Source organism: Sycon ciliatum, chromosome 4 (genome assembly GCF_964019385.1).
Source record: "Sycon ciliatum chromosome 4, ocSycCili1.1, whole genome shotgun sequence".
Lineage (NCBI taxonomy): Eukaryota > Metazoa > Porifera > Calcarea > Leucosolenida > Sycettidae > Sycon > Sycon ciliatum.
This window is the reverse complement of record NC_088646.1, coordinates 29,025,778-29,037,396: the sequence shown is the minus strand read 5'-3', so window position 1 is coordinate 29,037,396 and position 11,619 is coordinate 29,025,778. Positions and strand designations below refer to the sequence as shown.

Genomic DNA, 11,619 nt, shown 5'->3' with positions numbered 1-11,619 from the left:
GTGGAACGTTATTTCGTACTGACACGGCTGGCGCCCTTTAAATACTACTATAATGGTTATGGGAAGTACACAAGCAATGCATGTGTCTTTCGTTAGAGTAGTGTTCAAGGTAGGGAGACAAACGCATCATGCACAATCTAAAGGCATATCAGTATCACCTCTATCAGCAGCACTACTGGTATCTACAAAGTATATGTCGTTCACACACGGGTAACTGTGATATCGGTCTCACTAGGTATACGTGTAAGAGTTACGATCGTCTTTTCCCCAGTCCACAGTGATCATTCACATTTTTTAAATCTTTTTATGAAAGTGCACCTGCCTACATAGAAGGGAGGAGACCAACAAAGAACATAGTGAACCACAACGGGTGTGTGGCTGCTCAAAAAGCTGTGCAGGTGAGGCGAGTAGCTCTCCAGCCAATGGTCTCGGGATCAAGGCGCCCAGCACGCACTATGGGGGAGAGAAGATAGCCTGAGAGAGAGAGAGAGAGAGAGAGAGAGAGAGAGTGTGAGTGAGAGAGAGAGAGAGGGGGGGGGGAGGCGAGCGAGTGCGTGAGAGCGAGTGAGGTAATGGTGACAGCTCTACCGTGGTACGTACATGATTCTACTTGATATTATATAACCTAATACTAGTTCAGAACCAGTATTAGAAAAACCTTGTTATAGTTCACGCCTATTGTTAGATTGACAGTATGAAACAAGGTGGAGGACACTGTGTTCGGAAACAGTGATCTTACTACAACCTTCCGCGATTGGCAGAGCCCCGGTCCCTTCGGACCATTTGAACCATATGGGGGTTGAACCCGGTTCTGACCCTCATTATGCTAGGGAAGAAGTATTTTAGACTTCTCCGTACGTCCGTCGTGTATTCTTTGATCGCTCCTGGATGTCGTCCTGGTAGTCATGTAGCTACTTAACCTGAATTGCTTTTCTGAAATCTTCTTTTCTTCCAACTTCTGCCCATGGCGTCCTTCTCTCATCCCGTCAGCTGTCAACAGTTACTGCCACCGCCATGACACTGTCGCGAGAAGGTGCTTTCTGCAGACGGGGTTGGTTCAAATGGTCCGAAGGGTTTGGGGCTCTGCCAACCGCAGAAGGTTGTAGTAGGGTCACTGTTTCCGAACACAGTACCCTCCACCTTGTTTCATACTGTCAATCTAACAATATGATTGTACTTGTACAGACTACACGTTCATACCATGATAACATACAGTAAAATTCTTTAGGACCAAGGGACGAATAGTATTAATTTTGTTCTCAATAACGAGTTCTTCTGATCCAGATATTATACCCAGTGAATACACAGTGATTAGCCAGTCGAGCTATGAGTGAGTACTAGTTCTTCTAAAGCGAAAGCTTGTCTTACCAGTCACTGTTCGTCTTCGAGGTTTCACTCTACTAACGTAAATAATGTAAACAATGCAGAATGAGGTGTAGCGTATACATGATTGTACATGGTATTAGCAAGAGTACTAGTATATACTCTTGGTATTACAACAAAGGCAGAAGAGAACAGAGACAGCCGGCTGTCTCTGTTCTCTTCTGCCTTTGTGGTAATTTATTTATTTATTTATTTATTCAACATCTTATGGCTTCCGATGGCAGCCAAAATGGGAAGATGTGGGTGATAGCCAACCATGGTAAAAAGAAGGAGAAGATTATATACATGAAAAGGAAACAGCCGAAAAGCTGTATTGATTAGTTTTTATTATTATTATGGTGCACTCAGTAATCAGCAGTTAGCCCTCAGATTCACTTTAAATTCTTTCAATGATGCAGAAGTCTTCACTGAGTCGGGAAGTTGTAGCCACGCACAGTAGCCCTGGAAGAATGGCGATCTTGTGAATTGCGTTGACTTGGCCTTGGGAAGAGACACTTTGTTTCTGGTTGAGCGGCCCGAAACAAACCAGTTATAAGGCTCTATATGTTCAAGAACACAGCCCAAGAGCATTCGATGAACCAATATACAGAGGCAAGTTAGTCGGCGTTGCTCTAACGGAGTAGTCTGAGCTAATAAGTACAACTCATTGGAGGGAAAGGAAGGTTTCTTCGAGAAAATTTTTTTAGAACTTTCTTATGATGAACTTCAATGGAATCGGATAAGACCTTAGCTAGGTCACACCAGGCTGTGGCAGCATATTCAAACAATGGAAGGAGATAAATTTTATATATAGCTGAACCGCACGGAATAGAGAGATGTTTACAATGACTTTTAATATAGCCAAGAGCACGGCTGACTTTATTACAAATGTAATCTACATGAGCCGACCAGGACATGGATGAATCGAACATTACCCCAGGTGTTTGTGCTCCTTTACCGTCTGAATTTCTGTGGGTGAATTGGGAAAGGTGAACTTAAACATTGAGGCAGAATCTGTTAGAAACAGTACTCTGGTTTTTGAAACGTTTGTCTGAAGCCTCCAACAGGACATCCAGGTGACAATCATATTTATCGCGTCTTGCAACTCTGACTCAAGCTGTTTGACAGTTGCATAGTGGCGCAAAGCAGCTGTATCGTCAGCAAACAATGATATTCCAGAAACATGACTTGGTAGATCATTAACATACAAAACAAAAAGCAATGGTCCAAAAATTGAGCCCTGAGGCACCCCCGACAGCACGGGTAGCTTTGGAGAGTCTGCTCCCGACACGGACACAAACTGGCTTCTCCCAGAAAGATAGCTCTCTATCCACTTCAACGGTGTGTCAGAGATGTAAAAGATGACTTGAAGCTTCCTCAAGAGACCTCTATGCCACACTGTGTCAAACGCCTTGGCAAGATCGAAGAAGCAAATGCCCGTGTACAACTTTTCTGCTCTTGCTGTAATGTCCTGTACAAGGCGAGTCAGCTGCAGTGAAGTCGAGTCTCCACGACGAAAGCCAGACTGAGCAGGGTGAATGGCAGGGGCAACATGGCTATACAACTGATCATAAAATATTCGTTCACATAATTTTGAAATGCATGATAAGAGAGAGATTGGCCTGTAGTTTCCAGGAGTAGCTTTACTACCTTTGCCCTTAAATATCGGCGTTATTTTGACCACTTTCCATGCCGATGGAAACTTCCCTTTTCTGAAAGACAAATTAAATAGAAGACATAGAGGATATGATAATGATGGTGCTAGAGCCTCAACAACTTCATTGGAGATGCCGTCCATACCAGGCGATTTGTTAAGCTTAAGCTTCGCAATAGCTTCGCGCACTCCAGCTGTGGTTATTATCGGAGCGCGAAACGCATTCGGGAGGCAAGGGTTTTGGTCTTAGGACGGCAATGGTATGCGTGGGTCGTCAACAACCGCCAAATTTATACAGATTTATGTTGACAGGACTTGGGTACTTCCTACTCCGACTGTGAAGTTCCGCCTTGTGACAGATAGCACCTTTCAATTCCGCATTAATCCAGGGCGGAAGTTGTTTCGACAGGCGTGATCTCCCTGTATCCCTGATGAAGCAACGCTCATAGTGCTGGACACTAATGTGCTGCGTAAAGATGCGGTCTAGAACAGTCTGAATATTTGCAAGTGATTCGTCCACATCTGACGAAACAACCATATGCCAGGCAACTGCCGCTAGATCATCATTAATACCCGCCCACATGGTAGGTGTCACTCTCTTAAAATTGTACTTACGGGCAGAAGATGACTGCACCCAATCCCTGGATGAAGCACAAGAGGGAAGCGGGTCCATGGGGATATCAAACTGACATGAAACGAGGATGTGATCCGATGCACCGAGAGCACAGGCTGTGTCTATGGACGACACTAGTTGGCTACGATTGCTGAAGATGAGGTCCAAGCAGGCCTGGTTGCCTGAAGGTGCGGTGTGCGTGTTTGTGGCGACCAGTTGTTGAAGACCAAAGCAGCTAAACTCTCGTTGTATTGCAGCACCAGCAGGGCATGTATGGTCTGTTGGGCACCAGAGGCTGTTTTTTCCATTCAAATCCCCAGCGATGATGACGTGAGAGGACGATACAGGAATCATCCTGAGAGAATCACCAATCATGTCGCAGTAGCGAGTTATGTCCAAGCTCCTGGTTGAAGGCGGTCGATACGTACAGCAAACGACAACCGGTTCAGTATGGCTTGACCTGGGCGTGAGCTGGACCCATACAGCCTCACACATAGGACGGAGTAGATCCGGGCGATATCGTATGGATCTAAAACGGTGTCTAGAACAAGGATTGCAACACCACCGTATGCCCGGGAGGTGGTGCCAGACTTGTTCTCACAAGGCGGTCTGTCTCGCCGATAGGTTAGGTATCCCGGAATACAGAAAGGTATAGTAGGCCCGAGGCAAGTTTCAGTTAAGCAAATCACACCAGGGTGGTGTTGTTCGACGATTCCGGACAATTCAGCATATTTATTGACAATTGAACGGCAGTTTGTTGTATACAATAGGAGCTTCTCGGAGGTAGTCTCCTTCACTTGCTCGGCTGGATGACGCAGAGGAGCATACGGCCTGGCATTGGGGTTAAGGTTAGAACAGACACAGGATTCGGGGAAGAAGAAGAATGGAGCTGCATGTGGGTTCAACGAAGCCACGAAGGAGAGAGCAGTCACTGAGCAGCGATGTCCGCAGACACTCCCACCCCGTCACTGAACCTCCATGGCCGAACAGCATGCTGAATAGTCTCCCGCCAGAAAGAGTCACCCATCACCCGATTGGCGGTCTCCTCAGGTACGGTTAGTCTTGCGTAGGAGGTGCCAAAGTACCGCGATGTGGCTACGGAGCATGCAAGCACCTCTACATCTCGCTCTTTACACCAGTTGACAATAGATGTCGCCTCACAGCCAGGAGTGATATTGCCAATGAAGAAAACCTTCCTCCGGGTTCGCACAGCTCCGGTTAGCACGTTCGGAGAGGTATTAACGGGTGTGGGCTTTTGATAGGCAGAAGTGACAGTCCTGGTCAGGGCCTCATTACGGGTGATTGAAGCGGCAGCAGTCGGGGCTGTGTCAAACTTGTTGCGAAGTCGCCGCCGATTGACATCCCGCCAACCGGAAGCAGTAGAACTACCGGCCCCAGGACCAGTGCGAACAGAGTCAGGACGAGCAGATGCAGAAGCAGCAGCACAAGAACCCACCGTCTCCTGCAGAACAGCGCTATACGGAGGCTGAACTCGAGAGCGGGACTCCACCGGCAGAGGCCTAGAAATGGCTGGGGGTGGTGAGGAAGCAGGCTCCTGCGCATGAATACGAGATTCAGACTCCGAGGCGTAAACGTCTTCCTTGAGAGATCCAAGTGAAGCAAGACGGAGAGCCTCTACTTCACTCTCGAGGTGTATGACTCGTGAGTCCAGACTTGCTACAACAGAAGCCTCCCGTCGCCTATCAGCTCTCATAGCCGCCAGCTCAGCTGAAACGCAACCCACAGCATGCACCAATTCATCAAATTTGCCCGTGACGACGCTATCAAGACCAGACTGCACAAGGGACGGCAAAACACCAATACCAGCTTTCCGAAGCTGCGGTACCAGCTCTGCACGAGTAATGCTCCATCCTTGTGGTGTTAAGCACTCTAGGCAATCTGGGAACTCTCGCTATTGTACTCTTGGTATTAGATAATCCAATACTATAGTACTATCACAGTACTAGATAAACCTTTTTTTCTTTTTTTCATGATTGTACATGTAGGGTCATTCATTCACACCCATGACACCATGGTAACGCATAGTGATGTGAAGTGTGAACGCTCCGCTAGCCTACGGTAGCACTAGTAGTACTGTTGGTGCATGTTCCAGATCCAACACCTCTACAGTCTACAGACTAGTAGTAGTACATGTAGAGCAGACAGTAGCAGTAACTACTACTGGTATTGTCTTGAGGCTAAGGAGTACACAAGCTAGAAAGGTGTGTTTATGGCCAACTGATAAGTGGTTGTTTCCCACTTGGAGTTCTGTGTGTATTAGAGCAACCTTAAGGCGTTTGTTTAATGTCTACACCTGGAAACTTGGGGAAAGGTTGACACTCCAAGTTGGAACTGCATCAGCGAAGTGTGTCGTGTTGGATGGCTAATGACCGTCGTTCTGACGAGACGGAACTCAGCCAGTCGACCTCTACCAGATATCAGCTGGCTGAGATGGAAATTTTCTTTCTAGTCCGCCATGACAGCCTGACATCTTCCGGTGATTGGTGGACCCGACTGAAGCCCTATCCCACGCTGCAAACAGCTTTAGGCAGGTCACCCTGAAGTATGTGTATCCTCTTTTGCAGTGCAACTCAGTTCAGCTGGTCTCTTAACATTGTTACGAGGACGACGCATGGTCCTAGCCTGTGGCGCCTGAGTGAAGGCTAATTGGATTGGATGTTGCTGAATACGATTGGACACTGTGGGTAGATCTGTGTGTCGTTCGTACGACGCTTGGAGAAGGGCACCCGACCTCGGAGTGACTGCTATCAGACTGTGCTGCTATTTCTGGAGACTTGTGGGCCAACATCCAAAGAGGTGGGTGTTGAACAGAGATTGATGCCAATACCCGTGTAGAGGCCACACAGACATGTACATACACACATACGCACATTGACAAACGCCTCGACTCTTTCCTAGACTTTTCATGTATATCAATAGCAGGTGTAGTGAGTTGCCCTCCACGTCACACTTGACACAGGGAGATCACATACAATGTGATTGGGTTTTTAATGTTATGTACAAGTACACGTACATGTATGCGCACATGTGATGTATTCTTGGCCCTGAAGATAGATCATGGCTGATCTGCGAGTATTGGCACTGTACTGAGGGGTAGAGCGATTTCGGATTTCGGAACTATTCTATTACTTGTACTTCAAAGAAGTATCATTGTGCAAACACGCATCTCTCTGATAGCTACATTTGTACAGACTACAGGCGCCTGATTCGGCCCAAGAAGCTCCTCAGTTCAAGTGTGATACATTTTGATACCATCAGAATCTAGAATAAAACTCGTAGTGCAGGTTGATTTCCAACATCCAGAGAGCAAAGTCAGCTAATGTGCTTGTGCTGCAAAGCAATTTGGGCGACGTGAATTGATTTCAGATGTTTGATTAATTCGTGCCTCACTACATAAACATGTGATTGTACTGATGAGTAAACCCTGGAGATCGAAGGGCGAACAACTGATTTCAACATGATGCTATCGTATATCTGCACATAGTCTTGTGATACAATGCCCAGCTGGTCACACAAAATCCGAGACGCTGGTCGAGTGTACTATTTACACTCCGGTTCTATTTTCTGTCTCTGGAGCCTCTTGAATAGGAAAACTCGTGTTTTTCAGACAGCACTCCAAGCCAAAGTAATTGCCTTCCATCAAACAAGTAGGAATTGGATATAGAGCATTGGGAAACCAGGCACAACAAAAACTCAGAAAACTCTCTCAACGTACTTCGATGTACATGCAATCACACTTCCCACTTTGCAGTCAATCAGGTATATTGTCAGGAGGATTTGAGCGATGGTGTTTCCTATGCTGTCAGCAAGAATTCCCACACGCGAAGATCTGCCCCGCCTATGCTGCAAATCATGTCCTATAATCTATGGTGGGTATACGGCGAACAGCATTGGCGGTTCATCCAGAAATAGATATTGCATTACCTTGTTTGGATAGGAACTCATGTTGGCGACACTATCAGCGTACCAGAGCAAGGTGACGTGTAGCACACGGAAGGCGTTATCACGTGAGCAATAGAGTACACCAATGACTGCTTCCCTGCAGGCAGTTCACAGCACACTGATTCCAGAAAAGGTCATTAGAGGTCTTCGTGACTTTTCGTGTTACCATAGCCCAATCCGCAGGGCTATCCACTCAGACAAGTTTGTTTTGCTCCATACCCATCACCTGGTAGCTACCGGACATCACACCCTGCTGCCCCACAGGACCACAAGGTCACGTCTGCAGCGATGAACTTCCACTGACTTCTTACTCTTGAGAGTCCCTGTTCTATTCTGGGAGCAGACGGTGAAAAGCTCCAGAGGTCGGATTGTCCAGCGCAAACATAACAACACTGCAAGCAGCACTGCCAGGATCTAGGAGGATTCTAAAGAAAGGCGTCAGCACATGCAGAGGACACCTGTATCAGTACAATGTCATAAGTCTGCATGTACATGCACAACGCTAACGAGGCATGTTGAGAAGGTCGAAACAGCTACTAGTATACTTAGTTGTCCATGTCCGGAGATGGGTATACCACGTGATACGGCATATTGCTTCTAATTCTTGCAATGATGGCAATACATGACTGTACAGGCACACATTCGCGTTACATGCACGACGCCTGAACAGTGGTTAAACAGCTGGGACCAGAAACCATACTAATGAGGAGGGGGAGAGGAGGGGGAAGACAGGTACAAGCAAGGCATGACAAACTCAGCGACTCAGTGAGTCATTGCACAGTGTCGCCAGAGCTGATGCATTCACATCCACAGGGAACACTATCCGGCACAGCTGCAGCTCCGGGAACAGCAACGGGTGACTGGTCCACACCACTGCACAGAGGTCATAAACAAGGTACTGTCCGTCATTCTTTACGGGGACAAGAGACCTTTACGTCGAGATCAACTCTGCTGACCTCACTTACTTACTATTATTAAAATAGCGTCTGTGATACGTTTTTGCAGGCATAACACCTGCAATGTGTTAGTGCTAACAGCTAACACCAAACTTGCGTGATCCAGGATAACCCGGCTGTTGATTTCCCGTAAAATACACATCCGCTGAAAGGACATTGCAAACTTTGAGAGAATTCGAACACCTGCGCTCTTCCGTCGCCTGCCTGCGTTCAGACTCACCGCTGCCCCCAGTCTATGGGTTAACCTGGGGTTTGGTGTTCAATCCCAGACAAACATATTGCAGCATCACGGTGCGTCAATAGCGGTATTCGTGCTGCACACGTTCATCACAGTACGCCACGGAGCGATTCAGAATAGCAGTGCACTGACAGTAGCTGGCAACGGTGAGCGACAATCAGAAGTCCCAGATAACGTAGGTGCTCCCGCCACTGGTTTCTTCCAACACCAGTGGGTCCACTATTATTAGACGTATGCCTGTTTTGATTCCCACTTGAACTATATTAATATACAGCAACAGCAACACTGAGAACCAATGTTGTTCTGCATGCAACCCGGGAATTGTTTGTTGTAGCCATTGTGAGGACGTCAAACACTGGTGCTGCTAGAACAAGGTCTCGGTCAATAGTAGTATGGCTGATGTGTAGTAATACCTACCAGCGCCAGAATGTACTTTTGTTAACAGTAACGTTATTACAAGTAGGGTTGGACTGTGAATTAGTCACGCGCTGTCTGTGGTGGGATTTACCCCATTATCGCTGTCTGGTAGCGATGAAACTGGCGAATGACATCATACCGTTATCTGGTTATCAGAGACCTTATGCTACATGGTAACAGAAGTAATAATTATTAGAGTCAGACGTAATGGTCACATACATGTACGTATAGCTGGTGGCAGGGCTCTGGTGGGGAAGTGCGGAAAGAGCTCACATGCAAACACCACAGTACAGTGTGCAATTTAACCAGACCAGGTCAATTCTATCTTCCATAGAATACTCAATGCATGCATTCATCAGTATTTCTTCCGGTACCTTCGTCCAACAATGCAGCAAAGTAGCAAGCACTGGGTTGTTCGAGCCACAACTTAATAGGTGCTAACTGTGAGCCTGAAGGCTGAATGCTCCCCTCAAAGTGCTTACATGGTGGTAGTCAATGGTCGATTCAGTACCACAGTAATCTGTGAACATTTCTGAAGTCTAGACTATCTTCACACCATCGTAATCGTAAGGATTGTGTAATCTGCTAGTATCTTCATCGGTCTGTGGTGCTGGTGAATTCGCGATCCACCAGTTACTTATCACAACCGTCCATCTTGACAAGAGTCTGCAACTGGCTGCGGCATTTTTCAGAATAGTTCTTTCGGTTACGAGAACTTACGACACATCACTTCACAACTGACCTGCAAGTGTCATTTCCTTTGGCAGATTGCGAGTGTCTGTTCGAGACAGTGCTCAGTCATGACTCATGGAGCAGATCCAGGTAACTAAAGTTACCTCACGCAGTTGATTGGCCCAAGGACTATTCTCTCACGGTAAAAAATGTACGAGAGGGTTACGAAACTGCGCTTAGACGGTTTGTTGCATCAACTAAGCAAAACTGAATGAGAAAAATGAAGGAACTAAAACTGCGCAACGGCTTCTCCAGTTTCGTAATACGACTTGCTATTCTGTGATAGGTTATGCGAGGTTATGGGAGACTTAGAGGTAAAAAGTGGTGAATGAAGTCTTTCGACAAACAAACTTGGTTACTTACAATTTAGTGGTCGGAATACCAGTGTTTTTGAGGTGATGAAGAGGAATAACTTGCTGAACAAATGCAAACAAGAGAACGAGTGAGCAGAGACGAACTGCACGTCACTGATTTGTTTAGTGTCCATCCTTACGAGTGGGCGACTGATTCTGCACGGCGCCAGACCCTCCTTGGGCTTTATGATCTGGCGAATGTAGGCGGCGCATATTGCATGTGGGCCACGATGAGGTCCTCGCACCGGTACCGGGTGATGATGCTCTTGAACTGGTTATCAGGACCGGATCGGAGTGTTGGTCTTGACGACTACATCTTCGTACCGTAATGGTACTGTATAAGGAAAATTCTTGGAGATGGATATGATTTTACAACCACGGGATGTGGTACTTCAGAGAGACAGTACACCACGTCAATGTTCACCTCATGCCTTAGACAAGACAAGAAGGAAGAGCTGTGCATGGACCTTGCTGCCTGATTCTGCGTGGCGATAGCACATTCTAGTTGCGGGTAGCTTGTGTTTGGCGAATTCCTTCCACGTCCACTCTCCTCACTCACCTTCCCTTCACTCCATATCGTCGTGCTCAAATCGAGTCACATGAACTTTGAAGGACATGTGGAAGTATTGGCTTGAAACAGCTATTGTCCTCATGGTCAAATTACTCCGTATCTTTACGTGTATCTTCTGAAGCTGTTGATGGAGACTGCCTTGATCACGGCTAAGGCCTGTACAGAATCCAGACGTACAACAAGATACAAATACGACTTTAACCCTACTCAATCCTCTGTTAGAACTTAGAAGTTGACTAGTACTAAAGACCTGTGGTCAGCAATCACACCACCCAAGGAGCACAATGCGATATCGATGTCATGTTGCTGTTCTGCCGGGCCACGCAGCGGAAGAATACTCACAAGCAGCTGACATCTTAACTGCTGACTTGGCGCCAATGCTTCGCGCTAAATCACTACATTTTGTACATATCAACAGTTATTGTAAAACTGCTGTTGGTCTCCATGGGGATACATGCTCAATCGAGAGGTACAATTTCAATTACAGAATATCGAGAAATGGAAGACCTGTGTGTTGTGTGGGACAAACACGTGTTAATATGCACAGGACCTTCCTTACACTTTCAACTTTCAAGTAATTCGGAAGCCGCCGACTTCTGTTCGTGTTAGTCTCAATGCCAAACACAGACAGGCAACGCCTACGTAGAACTTGCTCGAATTTCAAACATGGTAGGTTCCTTTTCAAGATCAAGACTCGTGGTTAAACATTGCTCATATTATTCGCTCCTCCGATATCCTGTGTTCATATTTCCTCCATATC

The 11,619-nt window shown here is 46.6% G+C and overlaps 1 long non-coding RNA gene across 1 annotated transcript; it reads right to left on the bottom strand.

Moving 5' to 3' along the window:
• Positions 1-7,010: 7,010 nt before the first annotated feature.
• LOC135813684 (uncharacterized) lies at positions 7,011-11,174 on the bottom strand. Its single transcript, XR_010553083.1, has 2 exons — positions 10,299-11,174; positions 7,011-8,465 (listed from the first exon to the last, which is right to left on the bottom strand). It is a non-coding gene; the product is annotated as an uncharacterized LOC135813684 (long non-coding RNA).
• Between the last annotated feature and the right edge of the window lie 445 nt (positions 11,175-11,619).